Consider the following 18,612-nt stretch of genomic DNA (forward strand, 5'->3'; position numbering starts at 1 on the left):
TGGTTTGTTCCCTTTGAAAATGAATAAGAAATAATTATACTTTTTTTTTTTTTTAAATATGACGAAGACATGAGGGATAGCAAAAGGTTATTGGGTTATTACGAAGCCATCATGTCTCACTGCTTATTAATGCTCTATTTTCTCTTCCCCGCTCTTTTCCGTGCAGGGAAAGGAAATGAAGGACTGTTCTCAAAAAATACCTCAGAATCATTAAATGCTGCTGATTCTAGGTGAAAACCAAAAGACGATGCAGCACCCAACTTCCAACCAGTGAATGCATTTCATGGTTGAGGCTCCAACTCTCTCCTCCAGAATACACTCCTGAGGGCAGCCTAAATCTTCTTCCTCTCTCAACCTCTTTTTCTTCTCTCCCTATCTGAGGAAAATACATAACATTTCACTAGTAGATGCTGGAGGTAGTGCCTGCAGGGAGTAATGTAAGCTTCACCCTTGATGCAGTTGCATTGTCTGACAGTAGGTTCCTGCCAACCACCAATGATTAGAAATATATGTTGGAGTACCTTTGCAGCTCATGGAATATCCCCATCAATAAAGACCTATGTGTTTGAGTCCTTTAGAAAGTAAATCAACAACACCGCTACATAGACTCCTGAACTGAATTATCTAAAATACTATAATGATATACTTTTTAGAGTTGGGTAACACTAACACTTTCCACTTGCACTGGTTTTACCCATGTATGTTACATCACTTGCATAATGTTAAAACATATCATCGAGAACAACACTTATGATATCGCAAAGCAAATTATTTGTGAAAACAGTGCATGGTAGAGTGACAAGTTATAGTTAATGTAGTGAGATGACAACACTATCTATGGAGGTGCACGACTTATAGTAATTTGAAGGTGTTGCATAAATTATAAAAATACGGTATAATTATAAGTTTAGGATTTAAAAAATTAGTTTAGGTTTTGTTTGTATAGAAAGAAGTTACAGTAAATTTTAATGGTGGTGCGCCAATTATAAATTTAAGGTATAACTATAACTTCAGCATTTATAATGTTTGTGAAGTTTTAAGTTCGATTTGTATAGAAGGAATAAATAAAGTTTCCCTAACTATAACAAAGGTTTAACCTTTGTTTTGTTCATTGAAATTGCTTGGTTTCTTTGTAATAAAAATTAGGGGTGGGCAATAAACTCCGCTCCACCATCAGAGTTTTGCCCTATCGGCATTACGCTTGTAACTCAGAGTTCTAGCAAAACTCCACTGACTACATTCACTAGACACACTCCGATTTGAGCTCCAGAGGTTATGTAATTTCTCCCTCTCCAGCCACAACTTTCTAGTCCTTCTTTTTAATGTAGCATAGAAACCCAGTGAATAAAGGATTCCTTGTGGGTTTCCTACAGCTATTTTTAATTCAGTCTTGCACTTTCTGTCTATAATCACACCAGTTTTTCCCCCCACACCCAGCAGACTTCACATCGGCAAAAAGAGAAGACCTCCGGCAAAAAGCCCCCCTGTGGGGACGGTTGGGCATTGCAGCGCCGGCCTAATGAGGAGCTGCCCGATGATGAAGCATGACATCCTTCGAGGTGTGTGAAGGCCCTTACTCCTAAAAAGAGCTATCACCTAGGCCGTTCTTTCCATTTCCTCACACCTGGGATATAACCCCACCCTCTCAACACCTTCCTTAGGTACTTCATACTCCTTTCTCTTCCCATACATTTATAGGGGCATGTATGCTGGACCTATACAAAAAAGCCCACGTCCCTCCTTTTCTTTTTATATTTTAAAACTTCACCAACTGCCAAGTGGCGAGTTTTACTCACGCGTGGCTTCCCAACTTTGAGTGAGAATTTGCATCCCCTAGTGTGATTTTCAGGCACCAGAATGCTACCTGAAGAAGGGCATTGGCGACAGGTAATGTGAAAGCTGCTTCTTGAGAAGAAAAGCGTCTTGAGGGGTAGAAATACTCAGCACCCTCTGGTGCACTGCGTGGTGCTGTACAGTGCGGAACAAGCTCCTGGCGCTAAAAATCAGCACAAGCAGCGAGACATGCTGAAATCCACCTGCATGCAGAGCTCTGCAGAATCTTGCTGGGTTTTTAGTAACTCTGCAGAATTCTGCAAAGTGAAACTGCGCAAGTTCTGCCCACCCCTAATAAAAATGTTTTTGAAATTGTAGAGTCCAGTGTCGTCAAGTGTAGTGTTGTTAAGTGGAGTGTCATACAGTAGAGTGGAGGAGAGTGTCCTATAGTGTAGTGTCATAAAGTGTACTGCCTTAGAGTGGTGTAGCATACAATGGACTAAAGTGTCATAGAGTGTAGTGGTGTGTTGTATAGTACAGTGGCAGGGACTGCAGTTCAGTGGACAGGCATAGTGTAGTGTCAAATAAAGTGTTATAAATGAGGATGGCATATTGTACAGTACAGTGGAGTTGTGTGTTGTAGAGTGTTGGATTGTGTTGTATAGTGGAGTAGAGTGTTGTAGAGTAGAATGTAGTGGCGTAGAGTGGAGTAGAGGGTTGTACAGTGTAGTGTAGGGGCATAGATCAGAGTGCAATGTGGTATCATGGCATAGTATGTAGTAGAGTGGCTGTGTATACATTGAGGTAGAGTGTGGTAGAGTGGAGCAGTGTAGAGTGGAGTGTTCTACAATGTCATAGAGTGGGGTAGAGTTGTGCAGTGGAGTAGATTGGAGAGGAGTTCAGTGGAGTGGCGTGGCGTGGTGCAAATTGGAGTAGCATGTTGTAGGGTGTAGTGTTGTGGAGTAGAGAGAACTGACATAGCACACAGTGTAGTAAAGTGCTGTCGAGTGGAGTGGTGTATGGTACATTGGCATGGATTGGCATGTTGGAAACTGCCATAGAGTAGAGTAGAGTGCCACAGAGTAGATTGCAAAGTTGTACAGTGGAGTTGCATGGAGTACAGTAGATTACGGCGCAGTATGGTAAAGTGGAGTGGCATAGACTGTTGTAGAGTTGAGTGGCATAGAGTATCATACAGTGGAGTGGCACAGAGTGCAGTTGTAGAGAGCAGTGGAGTAGTTTGGAGTAATGTCTCATAGATTATAATATAGTAAAGTGGGGGAGAGGCATAAAAAGAGTTGCGTAGAGTGGAGTAGACTGTCATACATTGGTGTAAAGTAAAGTAGAGTGCTGTACACTGGCATTGCCAGGAGTAATTTGTTGTGCACTGTAGTGCTATAGAGTGGGAAATAGTATGGTAGAGTGGAGGGGCATATACTGTTGTTAAGAGGAGTACAGTGTTGTTGAGTGTAATACAGTGGAGTGGCATTGAGTGGAGTTAGGTAAAGTGGAGTGGCTAAGACTGGAATGGCATAGAGTGGAGTGGTATAGAGTGGAGTAGCATACAGTGGAGTGGTGTACAGTGGACTGGTGTACAGTGGAGTAGCATACAGTGAAGTGGTTTAATGTGGAGTGAGGTAAAATGAAGTGACATAGAGTCAAATAGTGTAGAGTTGAGTGGTGTAGAGTGTAGTCTCATACAGTGGAATAGCATATAATAGAGTGGCATAGAGTGGCATAGAGTGGAGTGGGGTACAGTGCAGTGTCGTAGAGTGGAGTGGTGTACAGTGGGGTGGAATAGACTAGAATAGCGTAGAGTGTTGTAGAGTGAAGTAGCATAGAGTGGAGTGGCCTACAGTTTATCAGCATACAGTAGAGTGGTGAAGAGTGTAGTGGCTTTGAGTGGAGTGGGGTAGAGTGTAATAGCATGCAGTGGAGTAGTATTGAGTGAAGTGGCATACAGTGTAGTGGCGTAGAGTGAAATACCATAGCGTAGAGGCACAGAGTGGAGTTGCGTACACTGGATGAGCGTAGAGTGGAGTAGCATAGAGCGAAGCAGCTTACAGTAGATCAGTGTATAGTGGAGGTGCATAGAGTTGAGTGACATACAGCAGAATAGCATAGCCTAGAGAGGTATACAGTGGAATAGCGTACAGTGGAGTGGTGTAGATTGGAGTGGCATATAGAGGAGTGGAGTACAGTCAAATGGCATAGAGTAGAATAGCATACAGTAGTGCAGTGCACACTGTAATGAAATAGAGATTTCCCACCATCGATCAGCACAGGAAGAGACAACACTTGTTTTATCATCATCCATCTGGACAGAAAGTGACATTACTGGTTTTCCCGCCAAAACCAGTATTAAAACAAGAAGCCGAGCAAAAGAACTTCATTTCCCATCCCATCACCTCAGAAAATGACATCATGGCACCCTAAACTCATCCCCCCTGCCAGGACCTACTTATTGACATTTGCAACACAGATGAGCACCAAAGGCACCCCAAAGGCAAGCTTGTCTGTGCCCGTCCATGCATGGACTGCGCCCAGTGCCAGGAACCATCCGATTACCAACCAGGGATACTCTGCAGCACTCCTTAGGTCGCAAGACCCCGGACTCTGTTCCCCCAACTGCTGCTGTGTAGCACCTTACACCACAGTACGAGCTTTCACCTGTACCAACTGCTGGTTCTCAAGCAGACACCCACCCACACCCACCACATAATTACTAACAACAACCTCAGCACCCCTTCCCAACACACACACCACACAAGCAACAACAATGCCTACACTACCATCCTAGACCACACACAACAGCAAACCCATATGTCAACACCCACTTGCATGCATACTTTTCAACATATGAACACTCAGCAAACATACAACCTAAATATGGGACCTTCTGAGCAGTGATGCAACCAACATCCTCTTCAGCACAGATACCTGGCTCAACCCTTCATTGGCTCGGGCATTGCTACAGCAATCCCAGTGGACTACAAGATCACTCAACAGGATTGCCTTCACTAGCCAGGAGAAGGACTTACAATCATCTATAAGGAATCCATCAATTGCACAATATCCACAGAGAATGCACCCCACTCATGGATTACATGCACTTCAAGCTGTAAATCTCTGAAAAAATGACCATGAATGGAACCCTCACATACAATGACCTGGAGCACAAGCCACTTTTAACAACCTCATTGCAGGCTTTGTCGCTCTGCTCACCATCGACTCTAGAGCCTACATTCTCCTTGAGGACCTCAACTTTCACATGCAACACTGAAATGACCCCTGCTCCATAGCACTCTGTGAAAGCTTGAGCAACACCAGACTCACCCAGCTTATCCCAGAACCAACACACCCCAGGACATACACTGGACCCCATCTTCACCACAAGTGACAGCATCAAATACAACTTCACCACACACCTGACATGGACCGACCACTCCATCATCCACTTCCAAATCAACACACCTCAAGTCAACACCCCTTCCAGGGTCAGCACTGCAAGCCACAGCTGGCGCAAAATCACAGAAGCTGACTGGAACAGAGCCCTCAGCACTGAACAGTCTGGTCCCTCAGGGATCCTTGATGAGGACATTAACTTCAGCAACTGGATCAAGAACTGCGCAGACTCCCTCGCACCCATAAAACCCAACAAGCATAGTAGATCAAATAAGCAGGCCAGGTGGTACACAGAAGACCTTCAATACACCAAACGACACTGTAAACAGCTAAAAAGGAAATGGAGATTCAGCCATGATATCACTGACAGAACTACGTAAAAGGCTGCACTCAGACACTATCACCATCAAATTAGAGACACCAAGAAAGAAGCACTAGGGTACCGCAGCGAAGGAAGCTCCAAAAGCTTCAAGGAGACCTCTGTGACAACCTATCCAACTTCTTCCAAGGCAAAATTGCAAACATTTACAACAATTTTGCATACCAACCCGACCCCAGAGAACTCATTGCTAACTACCCACCTCCAACCAAGATGGCCTCCTGACCAAATGGACAACCCTCACCAGAAACAACTCAACAGCAATAATACGGACCATCCACTCAGGGGCCCCCGACAGACCCATACCCCACCAGACCTACCACCTGGGAACATCACCAATCAGCACCATCCTGACCCACATAATCAACATTTCAATCATGTCCACCAAGTTCCTGGACTAATGGAAACTTTCAGAAATCAACGCCCTCCTCAAGAAGCCCACAGCCGACCTGAATCAACTGAGCAATTTTCCGACCCATCTCTCTTCTCCCCTATCAAGCCAAACCAATTGAGAAGGCCAGTAACAAGCAATTCACAACCAATCTCAAACGTCACCATCTTCTAGACAAAACACAGTCACAATTCAGAAAGAACCACCTCACTGAAACAGCACTCATCGTGGCCACCGACGACATTCGATATATCCTGGACTGAGGAAAAACAGTGACTGTCATCCTGCTCAACCTATCTGCTACCTTCGACATTGTCTCCCACAACACCCTCATCAGAAGAATCCACAAGATTAGCATACAAGGATCCACTCTCAAATGGATCTGTTCCTTCCTCATGGGAAGAACCCAAAGGGTCAGGCTGCCACCCTTCACATGAGAGACCAAGAAAATGATATGTGGTGTCCCACACTGATCGTCCCTCAACCCCTCTCTTTCAACATATACTGCTCACCACCTTAATCCAGATGATTTCACTGTCATTTCCTATGCTGATGACACCCAACTCATCCTCTCTGTGATGGAGAAGACAAACACCATCAGAACCATTTTCTGCATGACCATGATAGCAGATTGGGTCTAACCAACTGCCTGAAGCTCACCTCCGACAAGAAAGAAGTACTGGGCTTCGGCAACAAGGGCTCCCCATGGGATTCCACCTGGTGGCCATCAGAGCTAGGACCAACACCCACAAACCACAAAAAATTTCAGGATCCTCCTAGATGACAAGCTCAACATGATGGCTCAAGTCAATGCTGTGTGCACCTCCTGCTCCCACAATCTACACATGCTGCAAAAGATCTTCAAATGTTTGCCTCGTAACATGAGATGGACCATCGCGCAATCCCTCATCACCAGCAGGCTAGACTATGGCAACACTATGTACGCCAAAATCTCCAAGCAACTCCTACACAGACCATCCAGAATGCAGCCACATGACTCATACTCAAACTCCCATACCACACCCACATCACACTGCACGTCAGAAAGCTTCACTGGCTCCCCATTCATATGCGCAGCCAATTCAAACCTCTAACACACACAAACAAAGCGCTACACAACACAGGACCAGAATACCTGAGCAACCCCATACACTTTTACCAACCCACCTTACATCTACCCTCTGCCTCACTCACACACACTCTTCGCATCCACAAAAGCAAAACTGGAGTCTCTTATTTTTCTACATAACTCCCAAGACATGGAATGATCGCGCTCAAAACATCAGAGCCTCCTTCTCACTAATTGCTTTACGCAAGTAGCAGAAGACCTGGCTGTTCATATAAGCCCCTTGGAACCACACAACTACACATCTTTCCCAAGAGCCTGGATACCCTCTCGGGTGATAAGTGCGCTATACAAATCAACATAACATAACATAACATAGCATAACATAGCATAGCATAGCATGACATAACAGAGCGTGGTAGTGTGCAGTGGAGTGGCGTACACTGGAGTGGCGAATACAGGAGTGGCATAGATCTAGAGTAGTGTACAGTGGAGGGGCATTCAGTGGAGTAGCACAGAATGGAGTAGCGTACTGAAGAATAGCATATAGTGGAGTGGCGTAAAGTGGAATGGGGTAGAGTAGAGTGGTGTAGAGATGAATAGCTTAAAGATGAGTGGAATAGAGTGTAATTGCATGTAGTGGAACTGTGTATAGTGGAGTAGCAAACAGTGAGGAGGCATACACTGGAATTGCATTCCATAGAGTGTTGTAGAGTGGAACGGCGTGCAGTGGCATGGCATGCCGTGGGATAATGCAGAGTGGAGTGGCATAGAGTGGAGACGGGTAGAGTGTAATACCATACAGTGAAGTAGCGCACAGTAGAGTGGCGCACAGTGGAGTGAGGTCGAGTGTAGTGGCATACAGTGGAATAGCATAGAATGTTGGGTCATAGAGTGGAGTTGCAAGGAGTGGAATTGTACAGTGGCGTACAGTGTAGAGGCATGGAGTGGAGCAGCATAGAGTGGAATAGCATAGAATGCAGTGGTGTAGAGTAGAGTTGCGTAAAGTGGAATAGCATAGAGTGGAGTAGTGTAGAGTGGATAAGCCTATAGTGGAGTAGAGTAGAGTGGAGTTGGAATATTGTGAAGTGGCACACAGTGGAAGTGGAGTACAGTGGAGTTGCATATACAGGAATATCTTAGAGTGTAATGACATACAGTGGAATGGCGTACACTGCAGTGGTGTACAGTGTAGTGGCATACTGTGAAATTGCATACAGTGGAATGGTGATGAGAATAGAGGCATACTGTGGGTATGGTAGAGTGCAGTGGTATACAGTGGAATAGTATATAGTGGAGTGGCATACTAAGAGTGTTGTAGAGTGGAGTGGCATAGAGTGAAATAGCGCAAAGTAGAGTGGTGCATGCTGGAGGTGTGTGGAGTGGAGTGGCATAGAGTGGAGTGAGGTACAGTGTATAGGCATACAGTGGAATAGCATAGAGTGGAGTGGCGTACAGTGGAGTGGTGTACAGTGGAGTGGCATAGAGTAGAGTGGTGTACAGTGGAGTGGCGTAGAGTGGAATAGCGTGCATTGGAGTTGGTAGAGTGTTGTGGCGTAGAGTGAAGTGGCACACTGAAGTAGCATAGAGTGGAGTTGAGGGAAGTGACATACAGTGGAGGGAGGTAGAGTGGAGTGGCATAAAGTGGAATAGCATAGAATAGAGCGTGGTAGAGTAGAGTGGAGTGGCATAGAGTGGAATAGCGTACAGTGGACTGGCATGCAGTGTAGTGGTGTAGACTGGAGTGGAATAGAATGGAAAAGCGCAAAGTTTAGGGGTGTAGAGTGGAGTTGTGTATACGGGAATAGCATAAAGAGGAGTAGAGTACAGTGGATTAGTCTATAGTGGAGTAGCATACAGTGGAGTGGCATATTGTACTGTATTGTACTGTATGCAGTATTTATAAAGCGCAACAATCACCCAACGGGTACCTCGGGGCTACAGTACATGATTCATTATCAGATGGCAAGGGGAAAAGCAAAATATAAAGCAGGTGGAACACTTCCAGAGCTATCAAGCTCTGGAAAACAGCCATGCTTTAATCTTTTTTCTAAACTGCAAAAGATCATGAGATTGTCTGAGTTCCAAAGGGAGGCTGTTCCAAAGCTTAGCTGCAGCAAAGCTAAAGGCCCTACCCCCTGACTTGGCTCTTCGAATCTTCGGAACTTTCACCAAGTAGGCAGTGGCGGAGCGTGGTTTTTATTTTTTTATTTTATTATCGTGGAGGGGGGCCACGTGGCCCCACTCCCTGGCCACTTCGGGCCCCGGGGACCCCATCCCCCGGGGCCTGGCCTCTCGTTGGGGACTGTAGGGGGAGCCCCAATGCCCTCATGGTCCCTGCCAGCTCCCCGCATCCTGCGGGAGCCGGCATTGCTTTTCCACACGGGGAGCTGCTAACATATAGCTCCCCATGTGGAAAAGCAATATGGTTTGGATTTTGGAAGAGAGAGCAGGTTTCCTGCTCTCTCTTCCAAAATCCAAACCAGACTTTGCTATGACAGGGCGGGAGCCGCGAGGCTCCAGCCCTGTCAAAGCAAACAGCAGTGTCCCGGGGTGGGCACCCCAGGACACTGCAGGAGCTGGCCCTGAGGGGTGGTGGTCCCCAGGGCCATCACAGGCACCAGGAGGGGGGCCCCTGCCAACCAAAGGACAGCCCCAGGGGGTGGTGGTCCCTGGGGATCGGGGGTCCATAACGGAACCCCAAATTAGCATTATAGTGTGCCGGGGATGTGGCGGTCCCCGGGGCATGTGGGGGGGCTCGAGCCCCCCCACATAGGTATTTTTATTTTTAAAGAAGCCCCGGGGGTGGCGGTCACCAGGGCTGAGGGGGGGGCAGTGTACCCCCGCAAATAATTCATGAAAGCCCCGGGGTGGCGGTCCCCGGGTCTTGAGGGGACCTTTGAGGCCCCCCATACATTAAAAAAGAAGCCCCGGGGGTGGCGGTCCCTTTGGCTGCGGGGTGGGCGTGTGCCCCCTGCAAATATTTTATCAAAGCCCCGGGGGTAGTGGTCCCCGGGGCTGCGGGGTTCCCCCTGGGCCCCCGCAATTATATTTTAACAAGCCCCCGGGTCTTGGCCTACCCGGGGGCTAAATAATAACGAAGTGCAGGAGCACCTGCTTTGTTTTTTTAAAAAAAATTTGGCCGGATCTCGCCGATTATTTTTTTTTTTAAATGCTTTTTTGGCCCTGGGGATCCTTGTGGGACCCCCTAAGCAGGCCTAGGGGATCAGGGTGTTTCTACCATGCCTACTTTTCTTGTTTTACGTGTTTGCTTTTCTGTTTTCTTGTGCCTCAGTTCTACCGAGTCACAAGATGGCTGCCAACACTTCCTGGTTTGGAGTGTTGACAGCCAATTAGAATAAAGCTCGTGGTCGGGAGGGTCTGCGGATCCTCCGCGTCTCTAAATATCGAAACTTTTATTTTTGATTTTCTCAGCAACTACTGAACGGATTTACACCATTTTTAAAAAGGTAGCTTTGTGAGCCAAGCAGTAACTTTTTGCCAAACTTGGGGTAAATCCGTTCAGCAGTTCCGGCTGTAGCCTTGCATAAAGTTTCCTATGGGAAATTGATTTTTTGACTCTTATTTTTTGATTTTCTCAGCAACTACTGAACGGATTTACACCATTTAAATAAAAGGTCTCTTTCTGAACCAAGGGCTACCTTTTTGCCAAATTTGGTGTAATTATGTTCAGCAGTTCGCGCTGTAGTCGTGTCTAAAGTTTCCTATAGGAAATAACATGGAGAAAACACGCTTTGGGACCCCCCTTTTTTCTCGGCCCCCGCTTGCCGAATCACCCCGAAACTTTCAAGACAGGAGCTGACCGGAGCGGGCCAAAAGTTTTGAAAATTTCAAGATCAATCCCGCTCTTCCCAAGGATCAAAGCAGGCACCGGGAACCAGAAATCTGGAAAAGATATTTATTCAGGCAGAGATGAGCGCTGGACGACACGTTTTGGTGGACACATCCACCTTGCTCACATATATTTATATATATATATACATACACACACACAAATTTTGTGTTGAAACTGGTCCCATGATGCTTGTTTCCAGTCCAGGGAAAACCTAGCTTGGCAGTTGGACTGGACTGTTCCCATGAGGAGCAGGGTCAAGACTGACTTACATATGGCTGGGTCTGAACTGGGGTGGCGAAGTGAGCTAAAGAACGATGATGGATTCAACCCAGATCTGTGGCTGGGGTGAGCGTCTGAAACGTTTCAATGCTCTGTCCATAATTTTCTTGTGTTTTCTTTGTTTGCCCTAAGCTGGCAGGGTATGCCCAGGCATGGGTCCCTTGCTCATGTTCCCACTGGATTCAAGCTAGCCTGGCTGATGAGGGGTGTTACCCCGAAACCAGTCCCAGGATACTTGTTTCCGGTCCAGGGATGACCTAGCTTTGCAGTTTGGGCTGGTTTGTTCCCATGAGGTTCAGTGCCAAAACTGATTTGCATATGGCTGGGTCTGGACTTGGGTGGCAAAGTGAGCTAAAGAACGATGATGGTCTCAACCCAGATCTGTGGCTGGGAGTAAGTGTCCGAAAAGTTTCAGCGCTCCATCCATCATCTCCTTGTGTTTGCTTTGTTCTCCCTAAGTTGGCAGGGTATGCGTAGACGTGGGTCCCTTGCTCTCTTTACCACTAGATTCAAGCTAGCCTGGCTGATGTGGGGTGCTACCCCAAAACCGGTCCCAGGATGCTTGTTTCCGGTCTAGGGAAGACCTGGCTTGGCAGTTCGGGCTGGACTGTTCCCATGAGGAACAGGGTCTAGGCTGATTTGCATCTGGCTGGGGCTGAACTGGGGTGGCGAAGTGAGCTAAAGAACAATGATCGATTCAACCGAGATCTGTGGCTGGGGGTGAGTGTCTGAAAAGTTTCAGCGCTCTGTCCATCATCTCTTTGTGTTTCCTGTGTGTGTGTATCAAGATATATATATATATATATATATATATATATATATATATATATATATATATATATATATATTTTTTTTTTAAATCCACATCCTTGAAAATACCGGGACACTTTCACCTCGGTGCAATCCCAGGGTCCAAGGTTCCCTGTTGTTTCAATGCCGTCCCACACTGCGCCAAAGCACACCATGCACTCCTTCCAGTCGAAAGCACGATTACGAGATCAGGGCTTAAAAGTGGTTTTATTCAGCATAAACCAGCCATACATGCCCAACGCGTTTCGGCATCACCGCCTTGCTCACGGGTAAGTTCCGCCATTACAATTCCAATTTTTAAACATGACGTGAACATAATGAAAATAGAAAAGGTACATTGTTATATAAACAAAATCGTGATAGCACACCAAATGTTGCGGCCATATTGGAACGGTCAATATACAAGATATATACAACCTTAATACGAAGTATATGCTCGTTTTTCATGTCTTAATTCATTTTACACAGTCTTGTATTTGTGTAATTAAATTAAATTCATCAAAACTGAAAAAACATTTCAAAGAAAACTTGTCGAGTATATTTTCTCAGTACAAATCTCATCAGATATGGTACATACAAATAAATATTATAAAGTGGTGAATTGTAGAAATTGTGCTGGTTCTCGCACTTTTTCAGGAATGTATCATAGTATATACCGTCAATGGAGTGGATTTTTTTACGAGTTGTATCTATATTGTCTTTCTCCTTTTCTTTTTTTCTTTTGTCTTAAGACAACTTTATTGACAAGCGGAACGCTCGTATCCAAGTTAGCATTCAATTTCTACCTACATGGTACGATAATCCCATAATACAATGACAATTAAGCCCCAGTGGGCAAAAATAAAATGGGAATTTCACAAAATTGAAAAATGATATGACCTTCAAAGTAAACGATATCCAAATAAATCCTATTCTGAATGTAATCGTAAAGAACAGGATGCCATATGTGCAAAATGGAACCTTAGTGGGTGTAATCGTCTGATCTCATCGCACACTATATCTGTGCATGATTGTTGTGAATAAATCTATGAAGACCATATACATCAATATTGGACCCCAGTGGGTCATCATACATTATTAAGTTAGTCTATATACCAAAAAACTCAAATTATGGGATAACTTGATTAGATCAGACATTATCTATGTCTTCATATTCGGCTAACCTTCACCTGTCAACACCATCTGAAAAAATAGATAGACAAAATATAATTCAGTTATCGATTGAAAAGGACCATCTCCCCAAAAGGTTTAAATAACAATAGGTGTGCAAATATAAACACATTATAGTGTGATTGTTAAAAATACGGATGTCCTGCAGAAGAATCAGAAACAAAATCCATTCAACTCATTGGCATCAAACTTTGAAACAAAGCAAAGTGCAAAAAGGTCAAGTCTTGAAGAAATCAGCTAATCCCCTAGAAACCAAGATAACTCTTCCTCAGAGTTCAAACCATCTGGAATCTTAGTATTAAGCTCCAGGATATAGTAGGATTCCAGTTGGCGCAGCTTGCGAATTCTGTCACCTCCCCTAATAGTCACAGGTATACGGTCTATCACAAAGAATTTCAACAAATTGCGGTTGCTTTTGTGGAATTCCTCATAATGTCGTGCAATTGGGGATAGTTTGTCTTTGTTCTGAATCGCCCTCATGTGTTCCAAGACACGTTTCTTGGCAGCAAACATGGTACTGCCAACGTATCTCTTAGCACACGGGCAGGTCAGAACATATACACAATGATCAGATAAGCATGTAAGATGTTTATCAATGTATCTGTTTTCATCCGTGATAGGATAATGAACTTGTTTTACATTGGAGCTGAATTTACAAGCTTTGCATAACATACAGGTATAAAAACCTTGAACACCTGAAATTCCTGGTCTCGTCTGGCTGACTTCATTTTTACATAATTTGTTGCGTAAGGAATCTGCCTTTCTGTATGTTATATTGGGCATATCCTTGATCACTTCCTCTAATGTAGATTCAGTTTTGAGGATATCCCAATGTTTTTTAAGACACTTTCTCATGTAGTAGGAACCCAAATTGTAGGTAGTTATATACCTTATGACTTCATTCTTGTCCTGTGTGTCATCTGGGTTGCTCTTAGGGACCAGTAGATCTTCTTGTTTAAAATTAGATGCTTTCATATATGCTTTAGTTATAACGTTTGGTTTGTAGCCTCTTTCCAAGAATCTTTCATTCATAGTGATACATTCTTGTTCGAAATCAAAATCAGAGCTGCAATTCCTTTGAGCCCGAAGGAACTCACCAAACGGAATGCTGTTTATGAGAGCCTTAGAATGTCCACTATCAGCATGTAACAATGTGTTACCAGATGTCTTTTTACGATGCAACCTAGTTGTTAATGAGTTGTCAACTACCTGGAGCTGTAGATCCAAGAATTCAATGCAAGAATTGCTGATAGTGCCTTCAAATCTTAAATTGACCTCATTGATGTTTAGAGATTTAATGAAGTCCCTGGCAAGTTCTTCGCTGCCCTCCCAGATGATAAACAAATCATCAATATATCGTAACCATGTTTTCACATGGTCACGATATAGGCTGTGCACTTTGGGCACTTGCTGCTCCCAGTGCCCCATAAGAAGGTTGGCATAACTAGGAGCAAAGCAAGTGCCCATGGCAGTTCCTTGTGTCTGTCTATAAAATACATCATTGAAGACAAAAAAATTGTTTTCTAGACAGAACCTGATCATTTGCAAAAGCATGTCTGTGTGTTGCAGAAAAGAAATGGAACGTGACATCAGAAAATGTCTGCAAGCCTGTATACCATCACTGAGAAAATATACTCGACAAGTTTTCTTTGAAATGTTTTTTCAGTTTTGATGAATTTAATTTAATTACACAAATACAAGACTGTGTAAAATGAATTAAGAAATGAAAAACGAGCATATACTTCGTATTAAGGTTGTATATATCTTGTATATTGACCGTTCCAATATGGCCGCAACATTTGGTGTGCTATCACGATTTTGTTTATATAACAATGTACCTTTTCTATTTTCATTATGTTCACGTCATGTTTAAAAATTGGAATTGTAATGGCGGAACTTACCCGTGAGCAAGGCGGTGACGCCGAAACGCGTTGGGCATGTATGGCTGGTTTATGCTGAATAAAACCACTTTTAAGCCCTGATCTCGTAATCGTGCTTTCGACTGGAAGGAGTGCATGGTGTGCTTTGGCACAGTGTGGGACGGCATATATATATACACACACACACACACACACACCCTCACACACACACACACACAGAGCTAATTTACCTACCTCATCACTTTAACCAAGGGTATGTCTTTACCGCACATGGTAAAGGCATATGCATGGCAAATGTTTGTGTTGTAATGGTAGGTCACTGTAAAGGCATTTGCTTAGGAATATCTACAAAGTCATGCCGCACATGGTATTAGTTCATTATACAGAGAGGAGGAGAGTGCTATACAATGAAGTGGCATAGAGGGAAGTGCCATACACTGTAGTGGTGTAGTGTAGAGTGGATTACTGTAAAGTGGATCAGCATAGAGTGGAACAGCATACAGTGAGATACTGTATAGTGGAGCGGCATAGAGTGGAGTAGCGTACAGTGGAATATAGTAGAGTTGGTGGCATAAATTGAAGTGGCATAGAGTAGAGCCGAGGAAAGTGTTATAAATTGGAGTCGTGTTTCATTGTGACTGGAGTGGTGTATTGTGGAGGTGGGGTACAGTGTAATAGCATACAGTGGAGTGGCGTACAGTAGAGTGGGGTAAAGTGGAATACCATACAGTAGAGGGGCAAAGATTGAAGATGCATACAGTGTAATAGCATAGAGTGGAGTGGCGTACAGTGGCATAACGTAGAGTGGAGTACAGTGGATTTGCGTAGAGTAGAATAGCGTAGAGTGGAATAGCGTAGAATAGAATATCGTACAATGGTGCGACGTACAGGGGAGTGGTGTACATCATCATCATCATCATCATCATCATCATCATCATCATCATCAATCCACTTTAATCGATTACTTAAAATCATAAAAGTACAAGACAACATTTACATTCATATACAAATACAAATACAATAAATAACACTGTTAAGCTCATCATAAAAACATTCATAAAAATTATTTCATTGCTCGCAAAGCTAAAGTGCATTAAAAAGCATGGACACAGAAGGAGTACCGAGCCATAAAAATCATATAGTATCTACTCAAACGAAAAGTTTCTATTGGCTATGGTTCTACCCCTCAACCTAACTGCGGCCACTAGAAAAGACGCTATACAAAATGTTTCCCAGGTATTGGTTAACATTTGTAAATAGAGTAAGGCAGGTTTGGCCTGAAGAAAGCCCTTCTTACATAATAAGGGAACCAAAAACTTCTTCCGGATCGTAGAGTAGTGTTTACAAAACAGTAAAAAATGTAGAGTATCTTGAATAGAGTGGTTGTCACAGGAACATAATCCTGCATCCTCAGGTAGTTATATACCTTATGACTTCATTCTTGTCCTGTGTGTCATCTGGGTTGCTCTTAGGGACCAGTAGATCTTCTTGTTTAAAATTAGATGCTTTCATATATGCTTTAGTTATAACGTTTGGTTTGTAGCCTCTTTCCAAGAATCTTTCATTCATAGTGATACATTCTTGTTCGAAATCAAAATCAGAGCTGCAATTCCTTCGAGCCCGAAGGAACTCACCAAACGGAATGCTGTTTATGAGAGCCTTAGAATGTCCACTATCAGCATGTAACAATGTGTTACCAGATGTCTTTTTACGATGCAACCTAGTTGTTAATGAGTTGTCAACTACCTGGATCTGTAGATCCAAGAATTCAATGCAAGAATTGCTGATAGTGCCTTCAAATCTTAAATTGACCTCATTGATGTTTAGACATTTAATGAAGTCCCTGGCAAGTTCTTCGCTGCCCTCCCAGATGATAAACAAATCATCAATATATCGTAACCATGTTTTCACATGGTCACGATATAGGCTGTGCACTTTGGGCACTTGCTGCTCCCAGTGCCCCATAAGAAGGTTGGCATAACTAGGAGCAAAGCAAGTGCCCATGGCAGTTCCTTGTGTCTGTCTATAAAATACATCATTGAAGACAAAAAAATTGTTTTCTAGAACCTGATCATTTGCAACAGCATGTCTGTGTGTTGCAGAAAAGAAATGGAACGTGACATCAGAAAATGTCTGCAAGCCTGTATACCATTACTGAGAAAATATACTCGACAAGTTTTCTTTGAAATGTTTTTTCAGTTTTGATGAATTTAATTTAATTACACAAATACAAGACTGTGTAAAATGAATTAAGAAATGAAAAACGAGCATATACTTCGTATTAAGGTTGTATATATCTTGTATATTCACCGTTCCAATATGGCCGCAACATTTGGTGTGCTATCACGATTTTGTTTAGATAACAATGTACCTTTTCTATTTTCATTATGTTCACGTCATGTTTAAAAATTGGAATTGTAATGGCGGAACTTACCCGTGAGCAAGGCGGTGACGCCGAAACGCGTTGGGCATGTATGGCTGGTTTATGCTGAATAAAACCACTTTTAAGCCCTGATCTCGTAATCGTGCTTTCGACTGGAAGGAGTGCATGGTGTGCTTTGGCGCAGTGTGGGACGGCATATATATATATATACACACACACACACACACACACACCCTCACACACACACACACACAGAGCTAATTTACCTACCTCATCACTTTAACCAAGGGTATGTCTTTACCGCACATGGTAAAGGCATATGCATGGCAAATGTTTGTGTTGTAATGGTAGGTCACTGTAAAGGCATTTGCTTAGGAATATCTACAAAGTCATGCCGCACAAGGTATTAGTTCATTATACAGAGAGGAGGAGAGTGCTATACAATGAAGTGGCATAGAGGGAAGTGCCATACACTGTAGTGGTGTAGTGTAGAGTGGATTACTGTAAAGTGGATCAGCATAGAGTGGAACAGCATACAGTGAGATACTGTATAGTGGAGCGGCATAGAGTGGAGTAGCGTACAGTGGAATATAGTAGAGTTGGTGGCATAAATTGAAGTGGCATAGAGTAGAGCCGAGGAAAGTGTTATAAATTGGAGTCGTGTTTCATTGTGACTGGAGTGGTGTATTGTGGAGGTGGGGTACAGTGTAATAGCATACAGTGGAGTGGCGTACAGTAGAGTGGGGTAAAGTGGAATACCATACAGTAGAGGGGCAAAGATTGAAGATGCATACAGTGTAATAGCATAGAGTGGAGTGGTGTACAGTGGCATAACGTAGAGTGGAGTACAGTGGATTTGCGTAGAGTAGAATAGCGTAGAGTGGAATAGCGTAGAATAGAATATCGTACAATGGTGCGACGTACAGGGGAGTGGTGTACATCATCATCATCATCATCATCATCATCATCATCATCATCATCAATCCACTTTAATCGATTACTTAAAATCATAAAAGTACAAGACAACATTTACATTCATATACAAATACAAATACAATAAATAACACTGTTAAGCTCATCATAAAAACATTCATAAAAATTATTTCATTGCTCGCAAAGCTAAAGTGCATTAAAAAGCATGGACACAGAAGGAGTACCGAGCCATAAAAATCATATAGTATCTACTCAAACGAAAAGTTTCTATTGGCTATGGTTCTACC

The sequence above is a fragment of the Triturus cristatus genome, chromosome 7, assembly GCF_964204655.1.
Source record: "Triturus cristatus chromosome 7, aTriCri1.1, whole genome shotgun sequence".
Lineage (NCBI taxonomy): Eukaryota > Metazoa > Chordata > Amphibia > Caudata > Salamandridae > Triturus > Triturus cristatus.